The sequence below is a fragment of the Mus caroli genome, unplaced genomic scaffold, assembly GCF_978045245.1.
Source record: "Mus caroli unplaced genomic scaffold, Mus_caroli_1 scaffold_12, whole genome shotgun sequence".
Classification (NCBI taxonomy): domain Eukaryota; kingdom Metazoa; phylum Chordata; class Mammalia; order Rodentia; family Muridae; genus Mus; species Mus caroli.
This window is the reverse complement of record NW_028227267.1, coordinates 61,421,500-61,442,965: the sequence shown is the minus strand read 5'-3', so window position 1 is coordinate 61,442,965 and position 21,466 is coordinate 61,421,500. Positions and strand designations below refer to the sequence as shown.

At 40.4% G+C, this 21,466-nt stretch overlaps 1 protein-coding gene and 1 pseudogene across 1 annotated transcript in view; one reads left to right on the top strand and one right to left on the bottom strand.

Annotated features, from left to right (window-relative positions):
• Fzd3 (frizzled class receptor 3) overlaps positions 1-21,466 on the top strand; it is a 71,795-nt gene that overhangs the window by 29,174 nt on the left and 21,155 nt on the right. The gene's annotated exons all lie outside the window — the stretch shown is intronic.
• On the bottom strand, positions 5,188-5,974 carry LOC110309354 (securin-like; annotated as a pseudogene).

The following is a 21,466-nucleotide window of genomic DNA, read 5'->3' as shown; positions in this document are numbered from 1 at the left end:
GGATTTGATGGAGACCTCCAGTTTAGACTTTGTCTCTGCATGATGTCTGGCTGTGGGTCTCGGCATATGTTCTTATCTACCGCCAGTGGAAGCCTCTCTGATGATGACTGGATATGGCACTGATCTATAAGTATAGCTGAATATCATTAGAAATCATCTTACTGATTTTTTTTCAGACCAGTGGTGTTTGGTTTTACCTTCTGTCTCTGAGCTATCTAGTCTTTGGTTCTTGGCTATCTAAGCAGTGTTTGGGTGTGGATTCTTTCTCATGGAGTGGGCTTTAAGTCAAATTAGATATTGGTTGGCTACTCTCACAAGTTTTGTGGCTGAGTTGGTGTCCACATTTCTCTTTCAGTACTGCAAAGTACTTTCCTTCACCAGAGACAAGAGCATAGGGGTAAAAGTTCCATGTAGGCACCAGCTCAGCTTATCCATGTTCAGTGAGTTGTGTACATGTTATCCTTGGCAAATGGAGCCCTGCCGTCAGTTTGTGGAGAGTCATCCTATGTCTCAACAGCAACCTGGGTTGTTTGGGGTTTTTCAGGGACCCCTTTGGCCAACTCAGTTGAATGCAAACCTGTCCCGCTACTGGAAGCTTTGCCTGGCTACAAGAGATGGCCACCTGAGCCCCTATATCCCTCATTAGGACTGCCTTTCATAGATTCCAGGAAATTTTCCCTGAACTAGGTTTCCACACCATCCTCCAAATGCCTCCCAATTCCAGCTGTCCCTCCTAGTATTCTCACACCTCCACCCCATCTTCCACCACACTTCACCCACAGCAATCTCATCCTCGGGCCCCTCAAGTCCACTTGTAAAATCTATTTTCCCCTCCCAGGGAGACTTACGCGTCCCCTCCAGACCTCTCCTTGTTATATAACCTCTTTGCTCTTTGGATTATTTATAGCTTAGTTGTCATTTACTTAATGGCCAATGTCTACATATAAGTGAATACTTGCCATATTTATCTTTCTGAGTCTGAGTTAACTTCATTCAGGATGATATTTTTCTAGTTCCATCATTTGCCTGCAAATTTCATTTTTTTAAAAAATAGCTGAGTTATACCCCATTGTGTAAATGCACCATATTTTCTTTATCCATTTATCTGTTTAGGGGCATCTAGATTATTTCTAGTTTCTGGCTATTATAAATAAAGCTCCTATAAACATAGTTGAAAAGTACCCTTGTGATAGAAGGGAGTGTCCTTCGGGTGTATGTCCGAGAGTGGAATGCTGGTATAGCTGGGTCTTGAGGTAGATTGATTCTGAAGAATTAACTGGTTTCCATAGTAGCTGGACAAGTTTGCACTCCCACCAGTAATGGAGGAGTGCTTCCTGTGTCCCTCATCCTCAGCAGCAGACGCTGTCACTTGAGTTTTTGATCTTAGCCATTCTGACGGGTGTAAGATGGAATCTCAGAGTCATTTTTATTGAACATCTCTTTAAGTGTTTCCCAGCCATTTGAGATACATCTACTGAAAATTCCGTTTAGATTTGTACCTCATTTTTAAAAAAGAATTATTTATGTATATGAGTACATGGTAGCTGTCTTTAAACACACCAGAAGGGGACATCAGATCCCATTACAGATGGTTGTGAGTCACTATGTGGCTGCTGGAAATTGAACTCAGGACCTCTGGAAGAGCAAACAGTGTTCTTAACCACTGAGCCATCTCTCCAGCCCTGTACCTCATTTTTGTTTGTTTTTTGGTTTGGTTTTTCTTTTCTTTTTAATTGTCTTTAATCTTTTTTTACAGTCCAGTGGTATTCCCCCTCCTGGTGTACCTTCCCACAGTTCTTCATCCCATCCCTTCTGCCCCCACCAACTCTCCCCCAGTCTCCAAGAGGATGACCCCACCCTACCTCACCCCACCAGGCCTCCCTACTCCCTGGGGCCTCAAGTCTCTCAAGGATTAGGTGTTTCTTCTCTCACTGAGACAGTTCTCTGCTGTATATGTGTTGGTGGCCTCGGACCAGCTAGTGCTTGCTGCCTGGTTGGTGGCTCAGTGTCTGAGAGACCTCGGGTGTCCAGGTTAGTTGAGACAACTGGTCTTCCTTTGGGGTCACCCTTCTCCTCAAGTTCTTCCAGTCCTTCCCCAATTCAACCACAGGGGTCCCCAACTTCAGTCCATTGGGATGTAAGTATCTATTTGCACCTGTCTCAGTTGCTTTTTGGGCCTCTTATAGGACAGCCATGCTTCTGTCTGTAAGCATACTATAGCATCAGTAATAGTGTCAGGCCTTGGAGCCTTCCCTTGAGCTGGATCCCAAGTTGGGCCTGTCACTGGACCTCCTTTCCCTCAGTCTCTTCATTTTTGTCCTTGCAGTTCTTCCTGATAGGAACAATTCTGGGTCAGAGTTTTTGACAGTGTCCTTTTGAATCTGAGTTACCTCACTCAGGATATTTTCTAGTTCCATCCATTTGCCTGCAAAGCTCAGGATGTCCTCGTTCCTAATAGCTGAGTAGTATTCCATTGTGTAAATGAACCATGTTTTCTGTATCCATTCTTCTGTCATGGGACATCTAGGTTGTTTCCACTTCTTTTATTGTTCTTATTTTATTTTTACTATACTATTATTTTAGCTATCCTAGGTTTTTTTGTTTTTTCATATAGAGTTGAGACTTGTCTTCTCAAGGTCTGTAAAGAATTGTATTGGAATTTTAATGGGTATTGCAGTGAATCTGTAGATTTCTTTTGGTAGGATGGTCATTTTTACTATTCTAATCCTACCGATCCATGAGCATGGGCGATCTTTTCATCTTCTGAGACCTTCTTCTTCAAGTTCTTTCTTCAACAACTTGAAGTTTTTAATATGTCTTGCCTTTACTTGTTTAGAGTTACTCCCAAGATATTTTATATAATTTGTGGCTATAATGAAGCATGTTGTTTCTCTGATTTCTTTCTCAGTCCATTTGTCACTTGTATATCAAAAGGCTACTGATTTATTTGTTTGTTTATTTATTTATTTTAATTAATCTCGTATCTGGCCATCTTGCTGCTGAAAGTGTTCATCAGCTATACAAGTTCCCTGGTAGAATTTTTAGGTTTAGTAATATATACTATAATATCACCTGCAAATGACAGTACCTTGACTTCTTCCTTCTTAATTTCTATTGCCTTGATCTCCTTTAGTTATCTTATTGCTTTACCTAAAAATTGAAGTACTTTATTGAATAGATATGGAGAAAATGTACACCCTTGTTTCTTTAGTGGAATTGCTTTGGAGTTTCTCTCCATTTAAGTTGATGATGCCTGTGGGCTCACTGTAAACTGCCTTTACTATATTGATTATGTCTCTGTATCTCTAATCTCTCCAGGACTTTTATCATGAAGAGGTTTTGGATTTTGTCAAGGAACTTTTCTGTATCTAATGAGATCTGTCAGGTCTCTAAACACTTTTAAAACGTTTACACCTCATACTAAAGGGCTTGGTGTTCTTGTATCTTTTCTTCCTATTAGTGAACTATTTGAGAGCATATTCTGTAAATTAGTGAATAATAGCAGTAAGGATGTGGATACAGAGATGGAGAAGAAAGGCCATCTTAAAGAAATAGCTACAGTGCTGGGCTGTGCCTCTGTCACTGCTGACAGTAGATGCTGAGATTGACAACTTCCCTGCCCTGATGTCGTAAGAGACTGCCCTACAGCCAAGCATGGTTTCTTTACTAGCCCTACAACGACGTATAATTGAATCCTAGGTAATATAGATAGGGAAGCAGCTAATGTGACTCAGCTACCTCTTTCTTTTACTTTCAGGTCTGAAGATTGTATTAAGACGTTTTAGTAACCCAGTCTGGTAGGAAAATCAATAGAAGTTCAATTATTATTTTCCCTAGCCTATAAATTATTAGTTTTAAAGATAGTAGCTAATATTTCTTACAAAGATAAAAGTACAGACTATACCACAAAGCAAAGGAGAAACTGTCACTCATCATCTGTGAGCACTGACTGTGGTAACGTCATAGCTATGTCCCCAGCACCTCTGTTACCATTTCTTTAAAATGATATTCCTCTTCATCCATAACCCACATCGTTTGTAACACACTGTCCTGGTCTCTACAGGTTATTTACCAAAGTCTGCAGTTGTTGCATTGTAGGATTCTTTTGAATCCTCTACTATTTTAATTTACATTCAGACATGTGTCTCCCTTCTATGGGTATCAGACATGGAAGGTTTGCTGCAGTGTTTGCATCCCTGTATTAGTGATGAGATGAGATGAGATGTCTATGTGCCTATCAGGCTGTGGCCTCTCCCCTGTGATTTGCCTGTTTGTTACCTTTATACACTGCTTTCATGGGTTGCCTCTTCGGGCTTTTGTGATTTGGAATTTTTGTTTGTTTAGGATCTTTTTGTTGTTTGTTTTTAAGTTTTAATGTAAGTTAAATCTGATCTTTTTTTTTCCACAGATAGATTTTCTAAAACTTTTTTTTCTATACACACAATTTTGTTGTTGTTTTGCTCTTTTTGTTATTTTGTTTTGTTTTTTTTTTTTGGTCTTGGGTTTTTTTTGTTTTGTTTTGTTTTGTTTGTTTTTTTCAAGACAGGGTTCTCTATGTAGCCCTGGCTGTCCTGGAACTCATTCTGTAGATCAGGCCTGCCTCAAACTCAGAGAAATCTGCCTGCCTCTGCCTCTGCCTCTGCCTCTGCCTCTGCCTCTGCCTCTGCCTCTGCCTCTCTGCCTCTGCCTCTGCCTCTGCCTCTCTGCCTCTGCCTCTGCCTCTGCCTCTGCCTCTGCCTCTGCCTCTGCCTCTGCCTCTGCCTCTGCCTCTGCCTCTGCCTCTGCCTCTGCCTCTGCCTCCTCTGCCTCCTCTGCCTGCCTCTGCCTCCTCTGCCTCCTCTGCCTCCTCTGCCTCTGCCTCTGCCTCTGCCTCCTCTGCCTCCTCTGCCTCTGCCTCTGCCTCCTCTGCCTCCTCTGCCTCCTCTGCCTCCTCTGCCTCTGCCTCTGCCTCTGCCTCTGCCTCTGCCTCTGCCTCCTCTGCCTCTGCCTCTGCCTCTGCCTCTGCCTCTGCCTCTGCCTCTGCCTCTGCGCCTCTCTGCCTCTCTCTCTGCCTATCTCTCTGCCTCTCTGCCTCTCTGCCCCTCTGCCTCTGCCTCGAGTGCTGGGATTAAAGGCATGTGACACCACTGCTTGGTTCATAAATGTTTTATTAATACAACATATGCAAACTATAAAGGAGTAAGAAGCTTAAATATCTGCATCATAACAAACAGGTAGCAATTCGATATCCAGGGTGGAAGGAGAGCTGGCAGGAGGCTGCAGCAGACTGATTCCCATGGGGAGAGGGCATCTTTATAGACGAGGGCTCAGGGTCCAGGTTCTACAGCTTCTCAGGCTCCCTCTCTTGCTTACTGTCATGAGAGGTATGCCATCCGAAGGGAGGGGTGCAATCTGGTGTTCCTCAGGCAGGTCAAAACCCAAAAGTCTAGAGTACTGGTTCTCTACCGTCCTAATACTGCAAGGATTTAATACAGTTCCTCATGTTGTGGTGACCTGCAACCATAAAATTATTTTAGTTGCTACTTCATAACTGAAATTTTGCTAGTTACGGGTCATAATCTGATGAGCAGGATATCTAACTAGTGACCCCTGTGAAAGGGTTGTTTGACCCCCAAAGGGGTTGAACCCACAAGTCAAGAGGATTCCAAGGGAAGAATTTTTCTATTTCTGGGTAGGTGTCATCAGAAGCAGGAACAGAACTTTGTACTTTAACAATTTTCTCAGTGATCTTCACAGTTGGTTGGTTTTGTTTGAGGGATCTCTTAGTGGTCACTGACTTTTCTGTAGCTCTTTCCAGCCTTTCTGCCAGTGTCAGGTAAGACTGGTAGGCCACTGAACACTTTGCCAACTTGTGGTTTTTAAAACCTGCTATTTCCCATCTGAGGTTTTGATACAGACTCTAGCCTCAACCTATCCTCAGCCAAATGTTTCCAGATTCTCCATTCTCCTCATCAACAGAGACCAGAGTAGCCATTCTGGATTACTGTAAGACTGTTCCATGTTTTCTAAAACTCCATGGGGATATTTTTGTACATTCACATCTCACGGTTATGAACACTTGTATGCATACATTTAATTTTTTTCTGTTATTTAATTTTTCTTCCATATTGATGTTAACTGTTTTCTTCAAATAATAGTGCAGTCTAATGAATTCCTTTGTGATTTCATAATTTTTTATCTCACTTGAGTAAATGAATTGAACCTGATATATTTAAAATGGTGAAGTACTGTGAAGAATTCACGAGCTCTATTGACTTGGTGGTGGGTAAAAGCCAATGATGACATTTGGTATGCACAGTAACCTCATAAAGTATGTAATATGGCTTCTTTCTAAAGCACTTGGAGTTATGAGGCTTACACAGTCACATTAGCTAAGAGAACAACCAGCAAAAGTGACCTATTCATACTACACTTCAGTGACTACAGGCTGCCCACACGTGAGTGTAAAAATACATACTATGATCCTCTCACCCTTTTACTTTCTTCTTCTCTTTTTAAGACAGTATTTTATGTGGGCCAAGTTTGCCTTAAGCTCACTATGTAGCCAAGAAGGACCAAGTTTATAAGTGTTAGGGATGGAACTCAGGGCTTTGTGCTTGCTAGAGGAGTGAAGGGACAAGAGATGCTCTACCAATTGAGCTACACTCAAGTCCCATTTAAGCATCTTTAAGTGTGTCATTCCAAGAACATTCACAATTAGCAACCCTCCCTAGCACTTTTTTTTCTTTTAAAGAAATGTTTTCGTTTTCTCAATCTGAGGCTAAACTTTAACAGTGATCGTGCCCTTACTCCCCACAATTTCTGGCACTCACAGTTCTACTTCCTTTGTGTGACTGCTCTAGTACCTGGTAGAAGCGGAATCCAGAGCATTTGTTGTACTTTATGGCTTTTAGAGTGTTTTAAGCAGTAATGGGGTAGCTGCCTCAGGTAATGTAGAAAGACTAAATAGCATTTGAATGAGTTTGATTAAAAATACTGACATTGCAAGCCAGGTGGGACAGCTCATACCCGTAATCCAAGCACTAGTGTGTATGGACAGCCCAGTCTACATAGTGAGACCATAAATAACAAACAAAGCACAGCAAGTAAGAAAAAAGATATCTGGCTTCTTAAAAAAAATAGTAAAGTTGGCCTCTGATATCTAAAAGATCAGTTTGTGAGGTAATTTATCACATTGTTTAAAATACCAATTGAATTTAATGCAAATCACATGTACATAAGCTTATAATTTGAATAAAATGAGCTAAATATAAGCTAGTTTAAAAATCTTTGAAATGAATGTTCTTCCTGAAAATGGAATTTCACTGCCTACACTTGTACCAACTGTTTTTTTTTTTTTCAAGAATGTTCATTTATTTTTTTTAAAATGTAGTCAGTCACACTGTAAACCGTATTATTTATGGCCAAGGATATGTCTCAGTTGGTAGAGTGTCTGGGAAACACAAAGCCCTAGGTTTCATCCTGACAGCATGGAAACCCACTGTTAGTGGTGTGTACGTGCAATCCCAGCACTCTGAAAGTAGAAGCAGGAAGATGAGAAGTTCAAGGTCATTCTTGACTGTATAGAGAGTTCAAGGGCTGGGCTGAGATACGTGGCATACTGTCTCCAAAAATTAAAAAAAAAAAAAAGAATATTTAAACCTAAATTTACTCAGTCATGCTTATTTTACAGCTGGAAAAGAGTGAAGGGGCTAGAGCCATGGCTTAGCTGTTAAGAGTGTGCACTGTTCTTGTGGAAGGCCTTAGTTCAATTTCCAGCACCCACACTTGCCCTTCAGGGAAATCTGACTCCTCTGCCCTCTCTGAGAAATGCACTATAATTGTAAAAGTAATTGTAAAAATATCTTTTAAAGCAGTGACATTTACTTCTGGAGCAGGTGTCATATTGATAATTTCCCAGGTACTTGGGTATTTTTTTGTTTGTTTGTTTTTTCCTTAAAGAATTCCTTTTATTTAGTTAGTGTGTCTTAAGAGATTTGAAGCATTTTATAAAAGGTATATTTCTCAAAAGTTGTTGATAATCCTAGAATAGATTTTTTTTAGTGTAACTGGTACAAATGAAACATTGAATTCATACCAACTGTTTGCCATTATTCATATAAGGAGATAATATGTTACCTTTTAAGTGCTGTGAAGACTAAACAAGATGAATTTTAATCTCTTACCTGAGTGTCTTCTATAAAGTATAATTTCACTGTTAGGATAAGTATATAATTCTTCTTGTGTTCTCTGCTGTAATCATCAGATTTTCTTCCAAACTTTAATTTTCAAAAGCATATGTTTTTTCAAGGTTTTGATTCATCTAACCAAGGAGTGCTGTATGTCCTAGGGAGTCTGACACTGGTACTTTTGTTTCAGTCATAGAAACTATGTTGCCATCGTACAAGCAGCTTACTTCAGGCACATTAGAACCATTTGCAGAATCTAAAATGATACATTTTTATAGAACAACAAATATCATTTACCCTTCCAGACACACAAGACGAGCCATCTGTTGTTTATCTAGTCTTGATTCTGAAAAATATAAAAATAGAATGACATTAAATCTAATTTGTTGTGATTTTAGCTTCATTTTCTAATAGGAGTTTTCCCTTTGCCAGGCAACTTCAACCATACTTAGGAAAGGACTGTGAGGGAAAGGAGTTCTCTCTCTCTCTCTTTTTTTTTCTTTTTTTTTTTTGAGACAGAGTTTCTCTGTGTAGCCCTGGCTGTCCTGGAACTCACTTTGTAGACCAGGCTGGTCTTGAACTCAGAAATCCACCTGCCTCTGCCTCCTGAGTGCTGGGATTAAAGGGAGTTCTCTTCTTACACCATGAAAGACAGTGAAGGATTCATCTTGTAAATGTATAGTACTTCTCATGTTCTGATGGAGGTATCTACGAGTCTTTAAGGTGGAAGCTGTCTTACTTGTAACTTCTAAGTTCAATAAATTTATTCTCAAAATGTTTTAGTTTCTGTTAAAGAAGAAAAGTGATGATAAGAGCTGCTGCTGTGGGGGGGCGCTATGGGGGACTTTTGGGATAGCATTGGAAACGTAATTGAGGAAAATATGTAATAAAAATATTAAAAAAAAAAAAAAAAAAAAAAGAGCTGCTGCTGTTATGGCCTCCATGGCACAAAACAGCTTAAGCTATGAGCTCAGCCTGGTGGATAAACTTTGTTCTTTTTGTTTGGGTTATGAAGAAGGAAGCAAGGCTAGATCTCACTCTTGCTGTGTAGCTAAGGCTAGCCTCAAACTCCTGATCTGTCTCTGTCACCCAAGTGCTTGGGCAATAGGCACGTACTGCGATGCTTGGCAGTTTTTTTTTTTTCAAAGTAGTTATCTTGATCTACAAAATGGTACTGCAGCCTTTCTATAAAGGGTCAAGTGTAATAAATATGGGGGCTTTGGTGGCCCAGCGCTTAGCTTTTGGTGTCTGCAAAGACAGTCATAAGCAAGGAGGCAAATGTTGCAAGGAACTTTTACTTACCCAAGAGTGGCTTCACCTACAGGCTGTGATTGGCCAGCCCCTAGTCAGCATCAAGCATTGTTCTATGTAACCTCAGTACTGTGTTAGCAACTCCTAAGAGCAGGTGGTACTTCTCAAGAAAGTCGTCAGACCTGCAGTCTCTACCTGCATCCTTTGTCATCATTTTATAGATAATGGAACTAAGATATTTAGTATAGTTTAATATTGCTATGTCACTGAACTAAATAAATAAACTGACTTACATATCACTGTAAGGCATGTTGGTAAAATTTATTCCTAGTAGTCTTTGAAAGTTTCACTGTACCAATTAAAGGAAGTAAATTTTGGTAGTTTATGCTAATGTAATATCAGCAGTACAGCTTAATAATTGTAGTAGCTGCCAAGGGATGTGTGTGTGGTGTATGTGTGGGGGTGTGTATGTTTGTGGGTGTGTATGTACATACCCACAACACAACATGTACGAACACATGTGAGCAGGGTATGTGTATTTTCCAGTTTGTGCTCATGCATGTGAAGGCCAGAGGACAACCTCTGGTGTTGGCTGACTGACAATGGAGCCCAAGGATAATTTTACAAAATAAAGAAACTAAGTGTGAAACACAGTTTAACCAAAGTCATACAGTAAGTGATAGAACTGAGATGTGAACTGCCTGATTTCAAAGCTTGCAGTCGTAATATTTTATGCCTTTTTCTATGCAAGAACACTGATGTATTTGGAGGGTATTTTCCTACTTGTGATTGTATCACTCAGAAGCTGTGTCTTTAGGTCAGTCACTTGTTTATCATTTCATTAGCTCTAATTTTCTTGTTTGTTTGTTTGAGACAATATCTAATGTAGCCCAAACTGGCCTCAAATATACTAAGTGGTAGAGAATGACCTTAAATTTATGATCATCCTTAGCCTCCCAAGTGCTAATATTAAGATGCATGCTGTCACGCCCAGTTTATATGTTTCTGGGGTTCAAACCCAGATGTTGCGTGCTGGGCAAGTGCTCTACCAAATGAGCTACACATCCCAGCCTGAGCTCCGAAATCTTACAAGATGTCTAAAGTTCTTCTCACACGTAAAATCAAATGAATCTGAAAATTGCCTTACTATAAACTACAACTTATTTTTTACCTTTAAATAAAGTTCACTAATTCAAAATTATTATATCGCTACTCTTCTGGCATGTTGATGGTTGCTGTGGAAGGTAGGAGTGATTAAGATACAGCCACTGTCTTTAAGGAGCTCGTAGCCCAGTGGAGGGAAGTAACTGTGAGTTAGGTACCGCCAAAACTAAAGCAGCATAATGTGTGAGTTCTTCCTGTCTTTAGTCCCTTTGGTCAGGCAGTGGTGGTGCACGCCTTTAATCCCAGCACTTGGGAGGCAGAGGCAGGTGGATCTCTGAGTTGGAAGCCAGCCTGTTCTATAGAGTAGGACAACCAAGGCTACACAGAGAAACCTTGTCTCAAAAACACACAAAAAAATACTTTTTAACATGCACCAGAAAAAAAATATGTGAATAACAACAAACAGACCTGCAAACACCTAGTAAAAACACCTTAAAGTTAAAAAAAAAGGGTAAAGTAGTTTTGTTTTTAAAGATTTATTTATTTTATGTAGATGAGTACACTGTAGCTGTACAGATGGTTGTGAGCCTTCATGTGGTTGTTGGAAATTGAATTTTAGGACCTCTGTTCTCTCCGGTCAACCCCCTTTGCTCCAGTCAACTCTGCTCTCTCTGTCCCTGCTCGCTCCAGCCCCAAGATTTATTTATTATTATAAATAAGTCTTCAGACACACCAGAAGGAGGAGTCAGATCTCATTACAGATGGTTGGGAGCCACCATGTGGTTGCTGGGATTTGAACTCAGGACCTTCAGAAGAGCAGTCAGTGCTCTTACCCTCTGAGCCATCTTGCCAGCCCTAGCTTAAAGTTTCTATAGTAGCAAAAAATACAAAGTTTGTTAAGTGTACTAAGATTGTATTTATCTTTCTAGTCTTTATAACTAGATTAAAATGTCTCTGAGTAAGAAAATCTTACGTCAGATCCTGAAATTAAAAGTTTAGATTTACAGACAAAAGCTTTATTAAGTCTACCTGAAAATCAAACCCAGCATTTAAGGGGCTAAGCAATGGTTCCACGGAGGACGCAGGTTAAGTTCCCAGCACCCACATTATGGCTCATGGAAGATAGTGCTGGCTGGTTGTAAATCGTGAAGCTGTGCACAGTCGGGAAAGTTGTAAGATGTAATTTGTAAGCCTGCTCTATCCTTGCCAGTGTGTACACGGCTGGGGAAGATGTTAGGGATTTATGACAGTGTTTGATAAGGGAGAGCTCTTGTTTGGTTTATTGTTCTGTAAAAACAAACTAATTCTTCCTTTCTGATTATCTTTTAGTCTACATTTGAAAAAGACAAAACCTTGCAAAATAATTTACTTTTTGTGTGATTTGCTTTAGGAAGAAAAGCAGTAGTTCTTTTCTTATTCTAAGAGAGGAGTTACATTCTGCCTGTGTGAGCATGATCATTCCACTATGCATGAGGGATCTCATCCTTAGGCTCACCAAGATTGCGATAGCTCTGGAGAGTTTTTCATTGTTACTGCATCTATTATTGTGTGATCTGTGTGGACAGTGTTGTTTTCCTACTTTCTAGCCATTCTTTGCTGTAAGACACACAGCAACATCACTGATGGTCAACACCGGTCATGTAAAATTGGATGAAAGTTCAGGCTGTTGCCCTTTGCTTATTCAAATATAACTTCTTCATAATGTCATAATGCCAGCAAGGCAAAGGATGATAGAATTGAGATAACTTTATTGCTTTTGTTCTCATTTTGAGCTCTTAAGTAAATGTGGCTTTTGGTAGTTTTCTGTGGGGTGTAGTCTATGTTGCTGTATGCATGACAGATCTGTCGGGTGGTCATAGACCAGGATAACGTCTGAGAATATGCACTCTGCTGAGCATTTCGTTCTGAATCAGCTGGCACGTTCTGCTCTCCTTTGTCTCTGCTGCTGACCTCTTACTTGAGAAGTTGGGGACATGAACAGTAAGATGCAGAGTTGTTCTTTAGTCATGAGTTTTCACTTTTTATTTACTTAAAGATTGACAGTGAATAGTAACACAGCAGTTATTATAAAGTTACTAGAACCCAAATTGTAGAATTTCATTACAGTTGGCCACATTGGCTGCTCTTACTTTGTATGAAGTAATTATTTTTAGATGACATTCTCTTGTTCAGAAATTCAAAGCTTATTTATAAAATGTTTGAAAAGTGAATTTATATTGATTTCCTTCCCTTCAGTGATTGAAGGAAAATCTGGAGGTTGAAATCCTACTTTATAATACATTTTTTCACAGTGACACAAGTAAATTGATGGTCCAAGGATGGGAGAATAAAGATTTAGAGAAGAGGAGAAACAAAACTATGAAAGAGTGAGCTGCTAACAGCTCTTTACCTGCCCAGCTGTGTGCTGCTTTAATTTAAAGCTATTGCTCTCCTGAAAGGACAAATTACAGTTTATAAGCCATGCCTGATGTGCAGGTAGCAGTTAGTGTTTCCTGACTTCATCCCTGCTGCACCGCTCAGTATTGCTTCCTTAGTCAGACATGAAGAATTCACAGCAGAACTTGCTGCCCCTCTGTTCCAAGGCCTGATGTCTCTGTGCTACGTTATCTTAATTACTACAGCATTATAAGAGGCTTTTATGTCAATAGGGCAAGTAATTGACTGTTCAAAGTGTAATAAAAGTAAAGGCTGATAAAGCAGCATGATGTAATTAAGACGTGTATAAAAGTTGTAACTGGAAGCTTCTACTCAAGAACCGGTGGCTATGGGTGCGGCCCGGTGGTGGAGCATTTTCTGAACATACAGAAGGCCTTGGGTCCTATCCTCAGCTCTCAAGAATATGACAAACAAGAGTCCACCCTCCTCCATGTTACTTGTATAAAAGGCCTCCTCCAGGTTACTTGTATAAAAGGCCTCCTTCATGTTACTTGTATAAAAGGCCTCCTCCATGTTACTTATATAAAAGGCCTCCTCCATGTTACTTGTATAAAAGGCCTCCTCTGACCTAACCCTGAGGAACAGCTTACTTTCCATGGCTTTACATGATTATAGGCTTGATATAAGTTAGTGTTTTGTGATTAACTTATTTTAAAAAATAAAAGCTAATTCAACACAGTATGTACCTCCATTAGAAAAATACAGATTTTTTTCTTGGTAGGGCAAAAGAGCTAAGACCTGATTCAAAGCCAAAGCCTCAACAGTGTAGGCCACCCAGTAATGTGATTATACCTTAGACAGTTTCCTTTTTATTCAAGCCCTCCCTCCTTAGTATGAGTAATTTTTTGCCATTTACTTCAAAAGAATTTGAACCTCAGAGCTTTGTTAGGTTATGAATCTAAATAGGAAAACCAAGATATAAGTGAATGTTTTTCATATGATGCTTAAATAAAGCCATTTACTATATTTTAGCCAAGTACTATTGGCTAAAATTAGAGTGATTGTGGAGACAGTATTTAGAAGATAATACATAGAGTTTATTTATAGCTAGCCAAGGTCGATGCTGGTGTTATCTTTGTCTGGGATTCTCCTTGGTTTCCTAGATGACAGGGCAAAGAAATACAGCCGATGAATTGAGTTGTTAGAGTCCTGTGATTGTTTGTTTTGAATGTCAACCTGATACAGTCTCTTCAGAAACCACCCGGAAGAGAGTCTCAACAAGGGGTGATCTAGATCTTGTCAGCCTTTAGCTATGTTAGTGGGAATTATCTTAATGACAAGCGATGATTGGTGTTGTGACGCAGTCGACTCTGGGTAACCATGGGTTTGGGGCCTAGACTGTGAAAGTAGAGAGAGCGAAGCTGAGCAGCAGACATGGATGCAGTCAGGGTTTCCCTGCCCTGCCCTGCCCTGCCTGTGGGTGTGATGTGGCCGCCCATCGAAGTCCTGCTATTGTGACCCGCCCTGGAGTGCTAGGCTGTAACTTGGAATTGTTAACTAAAATAAACCCTCTGTCCCAAGGTTGTTTTACCACCACAACAGGAACACAACCAAGACAGATGATATTTTTTAACGTGAGAAAGATCTTGACATTTTCAGGAAATTTAATAAAAGAAAAAAAAAACAATTAAGTGCTTCTCATTTGTCCCTTTTGCTATTTAAGGATTGACTTATTTTTCACATTTAAAAAAAGATTCGGTTCATTATAAGGCTGTTTTAAATAAAACTGGACAGATAGTTCCTTTATGTAAATACACTTACTTGCTGGGCTTTGCCCTGTGCGTTGTGTTTATATACGTCCTACCTTTAGCATTTCCATGCTCTCTGCGATGGATAACCAGATAGCACACTCTCCAGCTCTCTTTCTCAGTCGTAGCAGGGAAGTCCTTTGCTTTTACAGATGCACTTGACCATTCCCTCTGTGTCTTGGACTTCTGCTCCAACACTCCTACATATTTCTGAGTCACCTCTTGCTTTTAAAACTTGTCATCCACAGGTGCTGACTTGTCACCCCTGAAATTTTTGCACTTAACTGGAATCTTGTGGTACAAACTGTTGAGTGCTCATCTCTGCTCTCCTTCCTTTCTTCCTGTGTTCTTTATATGACTGAAGACGTGGGTGGTTGCTTTGGGTATTGCGGATTTTGTTTTAGTACTCCTTCCCTTTAATTCAAGCATTTATGATGGGTGAGCAGTGTTGATTCATAGGAGACTGTGCTAAACAGCGTACAACACTAGAGGAAAGAACTTGGAAACAGGATTTCTTGCCAGTGCTCTGTTTCTCTCCTCCTTTCTGGACAGTCTTAAGCTCCCTATGTTTTAGGCATGTATATAAGCTCCAAATTGCCCATTTGTGTGATGATTCCTAGCTCAATTTAGAACTCCTAATATTTCTCCTAAGACCTGATTTCCTGTATCTCACCCCCAGTTTCTCCCATCCACTGAATGGTATTTGCATTCCCTTGTTGCTCAGACTCTTACGTTGGAGCCATCTTTGAGCCCCGTCTCCTCTCATACTTTGCATTTAACCCATCAGCTTTGTACAGCCTCCACTTCTTCACTGCTTTCACAGTGGCCTCCTGACTCATCTTCCTGCATACACTCTTACCTTTCACAGGAAACGTAAATGAATGTGGTTGCCTCTTTGGACAAAGCCCTTCAATGGATTCTGGTTGTTCTGGAATAAAATCTGTATTCTCATTGCAGGACCAGACACATTGGTTCCTGCTCCTTCTCTGCCTGTGTCTCCTGCCATTCTCCTTACATGCTCAGCTCTAGCTTTACTAGCCACTTTGTTTTTCTTAAGATTATCATTATCATTGTTTCTGTTTGAAATGCTTAGGCTCCAAAATATATCCCCAACTTGCATTTATGTATGTCTGTGGAGAGACCTTGACCACTGATCTCGCATCTAATCCCTGTCTCTCATTTCATACTCTAATGATCCTCTCCTCTTTGCCCCTGACCTTGCTTTAGTTTTTCCTGCCCCCTAGACACCTGCCATTTCCTCATTCCTTATGTAGTAGCAGCAGTCTACCCTGCCTCTCCCTAGAGTGGAAATTGAACAAGGACACAGAATTTTCTGACTCATCTGCTGTATGTAGGACATGATAACACTCAAAATTTGAATGACTGAAGGTAAAATATATTTAACCTTAAGATGGATCATTTTGCATTTCTATGCTTTGATTCCATAAGTATAAAATGAAGGGCTTATTCAAAATCTAAGAGCATTTATTTTAACCTCAGATGATCATTCCCTTATAGTTGTAAGCTCAAGGCATTTAACTTTTAAGTGATTTTTTTTGAAGACACATTGCTCAGGCCAGTACTTGCCAGTCACAATACTCTAGGAACTGTGTATCTCTGATGTCCTCTCTCCCAGTGTACTTTCTTGTTTACAACTTTCCCAGCTCTGTTTTCTAAAGTTACTACACATTGTCTACTTCTTTGTATTATTATTTGAATTTCTTCATTATTATTATTATTACTTATGTGTATGAATGTTTTTGCTGCATGTCTGTCTGCATGCATGCCTAGTGCCCAGGGAGGCCAGAAAAGGGCATCTGATCCCCAAGAACTGGAGTTATATATAGATTGTTGCAATTCACCATGTGGGTGCTAGGAATCAAACCAGGCCCTTTGGAAAAACAGTGCTCTTAACTTCTGAGGCATCTCTCCAGCCCCTCTTTGTATTACAGAATTAAATTGCCTCTCTACACTTAAAAAAAAATTTTTTTTCTGATTAGTTCTCATTTGACATTCATTGACTATAAACAAATGTGATTTGAAGCCTATTTCTTTTTTTTTTTTTTTTTTTTTTTTTTGGTTTTTTCGAGACAGGGTTTCTCTGTGTAGCCCTGGCTGTCCTGGCACTCACTTTGTAGACCAGGCTGGCCTCGAACTCAGAAATCCGCCTGCCTCTGCCTCCCGAGTGCTGTTGAAGCCTATTTCTTAGCTTGCTCTGTAGAGATTCCTCTTCCCAACTCTCTCCAGATACCGACCGTCCTGGCGACTGTCCTGGTTACTGCATGTGTGTTAATTGGTTTGATGGATTTTTAAATCATGGAGAAGAAAACAAAATTAGATGTAAAATTTAGTCTCTCATTTTACTGCAAAGTGTTTCCAGCCAGGGTGTGGTGGTGCACATCTGTAGTCTTGGTGCTTGGGAAGTTGAGGCAGGCGACCAAGTACACGTAGCAGCTCACCCTGTGCTATGCACCCCAGAAGTAGAGGAAGAAGACTGCCACAAGTTCAAGACTAACTCGATCTTTAGAGTGAAACCTTGTCTCTAAAAACAGAAGCGAAGTGGTGGAGTCAGAGTGCAGGAGAATGAATGTGTGCTGGTTCAAGGGCAACCCATATGAAAAGACATTGTTTCAGAACAGAAAAATAAAAAACTTCTGAGATGAATAGGCTCATAGACTATAGGACAACGCCTCGAATGTGCCCTAACCAGCTAAGGACTCAAAAAAAAATAAGAGGTAAACAGCTTGCTTACTCCCAAGGCTTTTCAGAAACTTCCGCAGATTAACATATAATCCTTCAAGAGGCGATTGCAGTATCCATATTTTCTTTCACTACAGAGTATCTTTTTTAAGCTTTATTTTTATTTATGTCTGAATGAGTATTTGCCACATGTTTGGGTGCTTGAGAAGACCAGGAGAGGGTTTCAGATCCTCTGGAGCAGGAGATACGGTGTTTATGAGACTCCCCATCATAGGCACAAGGAGCTGTAGTCAGCAAATGCTCTCAAATGCTGAGCCATCTCCAGCCTCACACAGGAGACAGCTGTGCTCTGTGAAACATAGCTTTGAACATATATAAAGCATTGTTGTAACTACTTATGGATCACTTTTTATGAATTATACATTTGTTCCTTAATATTTTAAGAAAAAAAATATGTTCTGGGTCTGTAGAGACAGCTCAGATGCCTAGAGAAATGGCTCAGAGCTCTTGCTGTCTGTGTAGGAACCAGGCATGCAAATGGCATACACCTGTACACATAAAATAAGTGGATGTTCTTTAAAATGTATGTTGAAGCTGACATGGTGACACACATTTTGAATCCCAGCAGAGGCAGGTGAATCACTGAGTTTGGGGACATCCAGGGCTACACAGAGAAACTTTTCAGACAAATAAACAAGTAAAAATGGGAGATTGATGGCTCAGGCCTTTAATCTGAACACCTGGGAAGCTAAGGCTAAGGCTGCAAGTTAAAGGCCAGTCTGGGCTACACAATAGGCTGGACAGGCTGGACCAGAATAAGATCCTCAGATATAAAAATACTGTACCATATCAGAGAATGAATTCTAGATTATGTAAGGAGATGTGTATAAATCTGGTGTGTGTATAAATGCATTCTGTAAATTTCAGGTATTGGTTCATTTACAAAACTATTATTTTCCATCTAGTTGATTTTTTTGCTACTTTATATCTTTAAATTTTTTATGATATAAACCATATACTACAGACTATCCATCAATGTAATTATTGTAGAACATATATTGATGTGTGCTGTGACCAAATGTACATTTTATTTTATGAATTTTTAGCATTTCTCTAGAACATTTTAAAGGTTTTTCTGATTAAATACTTTGTCAATTTTAAATTTACAAGCAAAAATTTTACACTTAAAAATTAAAAAATATTGACCCAGGCACATGATTTTAATTCTAGTTTTTTGGAGACAAACATAGGCAGATCTTTGTGAATTCAAGGCCAGACAAATTCTCTGTCTAAAAAACAAAAGCCCCGAGAACTCAGAAGCTTTGAACATGTGGCACTGGCTTTAGAGTGAAAAAATAGAAGGGACTCCTGGGACAATTGATCCTAGGTAGCAGGAGCTAAGGAATTAGTGGTGATTAGGAGGAGACCAGCATCACTGGGGTAAAATCTTCTGGGAAGTGTTTTCTGAGATCACAGAGATACCAAGGTTGTACCTCTTGTTGCAGTTGGACTTGGTAATGTGTAAGAGTCACCCAGGTGGTACTGGTTTTGAAGGCATGAAGGTATTATGAAGAATAGCTGAGGCTTGGCACGGTGAAAGGCCATGGAAGACCATTGGTGAAGGTACAGTCTGAATTGCAGCTGAAGGCCCAGGACTGAAGGGGTCATGCAAAGGAGCTGAGGTTCAGCACCATGAAGAAAACCTATGAGAGGCTATTGGTGAAGCCTAGGTGCAGCAAAAGACCCCAGTGTGTTGGAGATGCCAGCACCATGGGATGATCACCAAGAACAGCAGCAGCAGTGGAGTAGGTCAACCAGAGCCTAGAATGCTACAGAGGGCAGAGCTGGAGAAGTGTCCTGAGCCCTTTGGAGGAGTCCAGGAGATCATGGGTAGATCCCAGACATTGGAACAAGGAGCTGTAAAGTTGAAGTTCACTTGACTACCCCAAGATATTAAAGATGCCAGAGCAATGGGATACTAGCCAAGGAAAGCTGCCAAGAGGGAGTGCAACCAGCCCAGGAGAAAGACGTTTGTTGCAGTCAACAAAAATGAAAAAGGAGTTGGAGATCTGGAGACTGCTTGGACATCAGACATGGAGATGCAGAATTTGACGTTTGCCCAGCTGGTTTCCTGTCTTCCTTTGGGGATTACAGTTAAGTGATTAGATGAATCTCAGAAGAGACTTTGAACTTTGGACTTTGGACATTGTTGAGACTGATATAGACTATGGAGGCTTTGGAAGTTGGACTAAATGTATTTTGCATTATTCCATGTGTAGGTATGGCCCCCATAGACTCATGTTTGAACAAGTCTCTGGGGGCCAGGGAGCAGAATGTAGTGATTTGAATATGTTTGGGCCAGGGAGTGGCACTGTCTGGAGGTGTTGCCTTGGAGTAGGTGTATCACTGCCTGGAAGCTAGTCTTTTCCTGTTCGCCTTTGGATGAAGACATAGAACTTTCAGCTTCACCTGCCCCACGCCTGCCTGGATGCTGCCATGCTCCGCCTTGATGATACTGGAATGAACCCCTGAACCTGCAAACCAGCCCCAATGAAATGGTGTCCTTATAAGAGTTGCCTTGGTCATGGTGTTTGTCCACAACAATAAAACCCTAAGTAAAACAGGCAGTGACCTGTCATTCTTAAAAAAAAAAAAGCCCCAAAATTCAAAAAACAACAAACTGTAAACTGTGCTCAGAGGAAAAGCTGCTCTTCATCAGTACATCTATGATTTACATTCTACAGACTTTTCTAGACACTTTGGTCCTATGTTTGCTAATGTTCAGAAATGTCTACCCCAGACCCTGTCTGCAGTCAGTGAAGCATACCTCTTGTGCTCACCAAAGCCTTTGCTTTGAATTAGATAGTCTTTGACTTGGTTTTGATTGATAGACTTCAAACAAAGGTGACTGATTCTGCATGAACCTGAAGTACTAGTGTGGAAAAAAAGGATCTTGTTCCGGATTTGTCAAGTAAAATTGTAGAATGCCTGTCTCAAAGAAAGGATGACAGGAGGGTAAGAGAGAAGGCAAGACTTGGAGGCACTCTTGGGATGAGTATAGAAATTTTAATAGGGGCTATGTAGAAAATATTATTAAAGACTGTTCATCTCCTACTGAGCAGTGATGTTAGTAGGCAGATGTCCTCATTTTAGGAGGTTAAGGTGTTGCTGTGTTAAATAAGACCCTGGCAGAGGGCTGGAAACCTAGAAAAGCAGGCCACAGTCTTAACCATCAAAACATGGAGTCCTTCCCAGGTAACACAAATGCTGATAGGCTGATTTTAATGGGGTCCTGTTAGCTACTTAAAAATAAGCATGTTTAATATTCTTAAAAATATAAATAAAACAATGTTTAGGAAAAAGATAGTAATCAGGATAGATAGTTGAATACCAAGACTGATTAAGCATAATCGAAGTGAAATACAGAGTTACAGAGATTAATCAGCAGATGACAGTAAAGCCTAAAGTCAACATGGATGAAGAAAGAATTAATAATTGAAGTAAGAGATGGTTCTGAAGAGTTTGCCCTGAGTATAGAGTAGAGAAAAGTCTCCAGAACTGTGCAGCGATACAGTTGCACATGAGGGAAAATTGAGAGCCTCCATTTGGGAGGTGGCTGTGAGAGTGACTAAGTGATAGCCTAAGGCTAAGAATGGCTTCCAACTTGGCACAATTAAAAGTGTGGTTAAAGCCAGGCCATGGTGGCACACAACTTTGATCCCAGCACTTGGGAGGCAGAAACAGGTAGATCTCTGAGTTCAAGGCCAGTGTGGGCTATAGAGTGAGTTTCAGGACAGACGGGGCTTCACTGAGAAGCTCTGTCTCAAAAAAAAACAACAAAAATAAAAAACCTGTTTGAAACTACAATCAGAATATTAGTGATAAGTAAAAGTCAACTACGGTAGGAGTATTGAGTGCAAAGTTAAAGACGACCAGAGGCCAGAAGTCTCTAGAAGAAGGGAGGGACTTGTCCAGCAGCAGTGGGAAGTGCACACAATGGACTTTAGGACGCTAACAAAGTTAAGTCCCTGTGCCACTCGCTCGTCCATTCAAGGGTAA